Here is a 6265-nt window from a genome sequence, read left to right as displayed (position 1 = left end):
TATATAAGATATAATAATATAATATATTCAAAATATATTCAAGTATGAGTGAAAAGATTGTGTATCTGGAATTAAGGATCCATGGAAGCACGTAGCATGAGATGATACTGTTATCTTTCTGATAGGTATTCTACAAAAAAGTAAGAGTGTTTTATGTTGTTACTATATTTAAAACTGACTAATGGGTATCAGCTTTGTAACCTCTCAGCAGAGACCAGGGACCTCTCAAAATGTATCTGATTATTCAAGCTCATCACAAACCGTTTACTAAATAATTCAACCCATGACGGATCGTTCATAAGAAACCCAAAAATTATGTGCAATATAATTAACATTAACAAATAACTTAATTTATTGATTAATGTTAATACATAATAATAACATAGACAATAATAATTTTATATAATAAAATTATATAAAATATAACATTCTCCCACTTGGATAACATTAATAAATAAATTAATTATATCAATTGCAACATAAGTACAAATACCAATTAAGAAATATAAACATGAATCACTAAGATAATATCCGATAGGGATACTTACCATATGCTTAGATTTCTTAAATAATGGATAATATATAGAATAAAAACAAACATAATAAATATGTAATCCCAAAATGGTTCATAAATTCTCTATGTAAAAAGAGAAAGAGATGTAATGAAACTGACGTCATTGACAAATTTACATCTCATGAAAACCATAATAATATAAAGTGTAAATCTCAGACTCTCACTAACCAAATACATCAAAAGACTTAACCACAGTTACATGATTTTGAAAAACTCCAACAGATAAGCCTTTAATTAGTGGGTATGCTAACCTATTTTCTATAGTAGTATGCTCAATCCAAGTTTGATAATCCAAAACTTTCTCTCTAACAAACAGAAATTTTATATCAAAATGCTTTGAGCAAGTAGAACTTCTGTTGTTTTGAGATAAATGGATGGCAGTAGTGTTGTCACAATATATCAGAAGTGGCCTAGAAATACTTTCAACAATTTGAAAGCCAGAAATCAAATTTTTAAGCCACACAGCTTGACAAGTAGCTTCATAACAAGCAACATACTTTGCCTCCATAATGGAAGTAGCTGTAAGAGTTTGTTTAACACTCTTCCAAGAAATGGCTCCTCCTGCCATCATAAAAATAAAGCCAGAAGTAGATTTTCGGTCGTCAAGGCAACCAACAAAATCAGAATCAGAATAACCAATGACCTGGAGTTGATCACACTTCTTAAAGGTCAACATATGATCCTTAGTTCCCTGCAAATATCTAAAGACCTTTTTAACAGCTTTCCAATGATCCAAACCTGGATCACTCAAGTATCTCCCTAAAGCATTAACAGCAAAAGCAATATCTGGACGAGTACAAACTTGAGCATACATTAAACTACCAACAACAGAAGCATATGGGACTTTTTTCATTTCAACTCTGTCATTATCATTTTGAGGACACAGATTTGGAGAGTTTGTCACCTTTTTGAACAGGTGCTACACATGAGGAGCAAGAATGCATGTTAAACCTCTTGAAGACTTTATCAATGTATCCTCTTTAAGACAATCCAAGAATGCCACGTGACTTGTCATGAAAGATCTGAATGCCCAAAACAACAGAAGCATCACCAAGGTCCTTCATATTAAAGTGGTTATTTAGTATAAATTTTGTCTCAATCAAAAGTTCAACATTGCTACTAGCAAGAAGAATATCATTAATAGATAAGAAAAGAATGATGAAATGGCTCCCATTTTTCTTCAAGTAAATGCATTAATCTGAGGCATTTTCCTTGAAGCCAAAAGAAGTGACCACCTGATCAAATTTCAAATACCATTGCCTAGAAGCTTGTCTTAGTCCATAAATAGACTTCTTCAACCTGCAAACTAAATGCTCCTTACCTTTTTTAGAAAAGCCATCAGGTTGAACCATATACACTTCTTCAAATAAATCTCCATTAAGAAAAGTTGTTTTGACATCCATTTGATGAAGCTCCAAATCAAAATGAGCTACTAAAGCCATAACAACACGAAAAGCATCCTTAGTAGAGACCAGTGGGAAAGTCTCCTTATAATCAATGTCATCCCTTTGACTATAGTCTTTTGCTACAAGTCTGGCTTTATACCTTTCAACTTTTCCATTTGGACTACGCTTAGTCTTGAAGACCCATTTACACCCAACTGGTTTACAACCTTGTGGCAAATCCACAAGATCCCAAACACCATTATGGGCCATAGAAGGTAACTCATCATGCATAGCGTTTAACCAATCATCACCATGAGAACTAGAGATAGTCTCTTCAAAAGTAGTAGGATCATCAACATTATTTAGATCATATTCATGCTCTTGAAGATACATAAGATAATCATCAGGTATAGAGACCTGCGTACTCTTTGAGATCTCCTCAAAGAAATTTCTTCAACAACATCATCATGAACTTGTTCATCTACTACAGGTGATGTAGCATCCACAAGATCTGAAACAAATTCATTTTCATCACGGACAACTGGAATCACATTATCTGCAGGAAGATAAATGGATGGCACGGGAATAACAACACGGTCTTCTCTAAGAGTGACTGGTCGTGGTGCATTGCTCCCATTGTCCAAATCATCCTCAAAGAATACCACACGGTCAAACTCAATAACCCGCATAGAGTGAGAAGGACAATAAAACCAACACAATAACCAATGAAGAACCCACTAACAGTCTTAAGATCAAGTTTTTTTAACTGAGGATTATAAGGCCTCACCTCCGCCTTACAGCCCCACACATGGAAATGTTTCAAGCTTGGCTTCTTCCCAGACATGAGTTCATAAGGAGTCTTTGAAACAGACTTGCTAGATACTTGATTAAGAATATACACGGCAGTTCTTAAAGCATCTCCCCAAAGGAAATCCGGTAAAGAGGAATGACTCAACATACATCTCACAATCTATAAAAGAGTGTGATTCCTCCTTTCTGCAACTCCATTTTGCTGAGGAGTACCAGGCATAGTATATTGAGCTTCAATACCATATTCATCAAGATATCTAGTAAAAGGTTCAGGATTTCTTCCAGTCTCATCATATCTGCCATAATACTCTCCACATTTGTCATACCTTACACATTTTATCTTCTTTCCTATTTTCAACTCAATAGCAGCTTTAAAAGACTTAAAAGCATCCAAGGAACTTGATTTTTCCTGTAGGAGATTTATCCATCCAAATCGGGAATAATCTTCTATAAACATGATAAAATACCTATATCCCCCATGGAAGTGGGTGTGATAGGTCCACATATATTAGTATGAATAAGCTCCAACACATTGTCACTCCTGTTTGCTCCTGTATTTCTCATTTTTGCGGTAAGCTTGCCCTTAACACAATCAACACAAGTATCAAAATTAGAAAAATCCAGATCATGCAGAATACCCTCTTTAATCAACCTCTCAATCCGAGGTCTAGAAATATGTCCCAGACGTTTATGCCATAACATAGAGGAATTTTCATCAACTCTACTACGCTTATGTCCAATAACATAATTAACAGACATGTCATTCAGATTCAGCATGCAAATCCCATCATATAAAACTCCCGAGCCAACAATAATTGAATTGAAATAAACAACAAGTTTACCATTGCCAAATTCAAAAGTGTAGCCACATTTATCCAAAATTGAAACTGAAATCAAATTCCTTCTCATAGAAAGTACATAAACAACATCTTTCAAACAAAACATGTCCATAAGGTAAATTTAAAGAAACTACTCCAATGTCTTCAACTGGTGCTCTAGCTCCATCTCCCATGATAATTTTGGACTCGACATCACTTGGTTTCCTCAGGCTTATGAACCCCTGTAAAGAATTCACAACATGAATAGTGGCACCTGAGTCTAACCACCAAGAATTGAGAGGAACATCAATAATATTAGATTCAAAACAAGCTAGAGCATATAGGAGTATACCTTCCTTATCAACATTCTTTTTCTTAAGAATATAACAGTTAGCTAGCTTGTACCCAAATTTCTTACAATAGGCACAATTCCCTTTGAAGTACTTCTTCTTAGGCTCCAAAACCACTGATGCATTCCTTGTGTTCCCCTTTTCAGGACGAGAATTGCCTTTGAATCACTTTTTCACAGGTTTAGTGATGGAAGTAGTAGTTGTGAACTTCTCACTATGAGACTTGGTCTTTTTAATCGATGCTTCCTCTTGAGAAATAATAGCTATCATTTCATCTATTGTCCATTCCTCCTTCTGAGTGTTGTAAGAAGTCTTTAACACATCAAACTGAGAAGGAAGAGATTTCATAACCTGCCAAATCAAGTAACTATCACCAAGCTATACCTTTAGAGATTTGAGTTTGTTACAATAGTGCATAAGCTTCATCATATGCTCACGAACACCACTGATACCATCATATTTGGTCTTCTCAAGAAGTGACAGATATTGACCCTTTTGAGCTTTGTCAAAAGTCTTAAACTTCTCACCAACTGATCTCATAAAATCCTTAGCATTGTCATTATTCGGAATGCTCTGTCGAATAGACTTCTCCATGATGTATCTCATCACCATCAGGCACACCCTGTTCGAGTGTTCCCATTTTTCATAAAAAGCTCTTTGAACACTAGTGGACTCAGGAGTAAGAGCTGAAGGTTCTGCTTCTCTCAAGGAAAAGTCCATGTTGGTAATTGCCAGATACAAATCTAAAGATTCTTTTCAGTCCTCAAAATTTGTCCCATTCAAAGTTTTGACCGAAGTCAACGGCATAGGTAGAGAAGCTGATATCAAAATAACAAAGAAATATTTAACACACACTTATTGTGTAAATAAACAAAATAAATGTTTCTGAATACACAGCAAGATATGCCTATAAAATCAAATTATTTCTCATTTATTATGATTCTGCCTAAGGGTCTCGAATCACAATAAATAAGAAATATAATTAGAATAAAAAATACAATGCATATCTCATGTCAAAAGAAATTTAATACCGATATGGTACAAGACAAATAATTGACATAATAAAATTCAAAAAATACATTGTATCAAGAAAAATAAAATACATTAATAATAAAATATCGATAGGATATGATTAATATTAATGTAATATATAATTAATTAATAAAATAATTAAATTATACCATTACCACAAATTTTCATACAACTGTACTCACGATAGGTGAGCTAACAATTATATAAAATTGTATCATGCTTAACAAAAATATACTAAATTATATAACGCATGAAATAATAATAATAATAATAATAATAATTGTTATTATTATTAATTTAATTTTTATTTATTTATTTATTTATTTATTTTATTATTATTAAATATGATTATTTTATTAATTGTTATTATTATTATTAATTAATTTGGTGCACGAACTGATGCACGATAGTTATTGTTTTAAAAGATTCAAAAACTGATGCACGTAAATCTGGTGCACACGTGGGCCATTAGGGTGCGAAACTCATGCCACCAAAAAGTGACCATCATCCACCAACACTATTGTTGCGCGAACCACCACACAGATCCAACACCAAAACCCACCATTGTTGCGCATACCAGAAACTGTTCGACGTCGCTGGCAACAATTGTGACTCATAACCATGAATGAAATCGTGTCTCATCATAAGAGAACAAAAAAGCAAGCAGTTGCAGATCCTCCACTGTTATTGCAGATCCTCACGAAATCGTCGTTCACCGCTGTTGCACATAACACAGACCAGCACCACGCTGATCGAGCACCGTGAGCACCTCTGATGCAACATCGTGACCCTTGCAGACGTGACCAACATCGCAGCTTTGCGAGCCATCATAGTGAACGTGTCACCGCACCGCAACGATAGCTTTTGCCCTACAAACCTTTGTCTCCACAGCGCAAACCCCGTGAACCAAACACCACCATAAGAAAGCTTACAGCTTGCAGATCAAACGCGCATTACCTTTGCATTTGCAATAGGTGCATTAAAAGCTAGAAAACCATTGCTCCACAAGTTGTAAGATTTTCCATGGAAAACAAAAGAACACCACTAGGTCGTGAGCTCCATAAAACCCACAAAATTGGGTTTGCCGAGAGAGAGAGAAGATTGTCATTATTGGGGTTTCCTTAATTAGGGTTTTAAAGATAATTAGGGTTCTTGACAATAATTAATCCCCTCTATCAAATTTCCGGAATTGAAACCAGAAAGTTCATATCTCCATACAATATTTCATGCCTCAGTTAACAGTTATGGAAATTATGATACACTTTCCAAAAGAGTAATTATATTTTGTATCTTAAT

This window comes from Vigna unguiculata, chromosome 7, assembly GCF_004118075.2.
Source record: "Vigna unguiculata cultivar IT97K-499-35 chromosome 7, ASM411807v1, whole genome shotgun sequence".
In the NCBI taxonomy this organism is placed as follows: domain Eukaryota; kingdom Viridiplantae; phylum Streptophyta; class Magnoliopsida; order Fabales; family Fabaceae; genus Vigna; species Vigna unguiculata.
The sequence above is the reverse complement of the archived record's forward strand: the minus strand, read 5'-3'. Positions refer to the sequence as shown.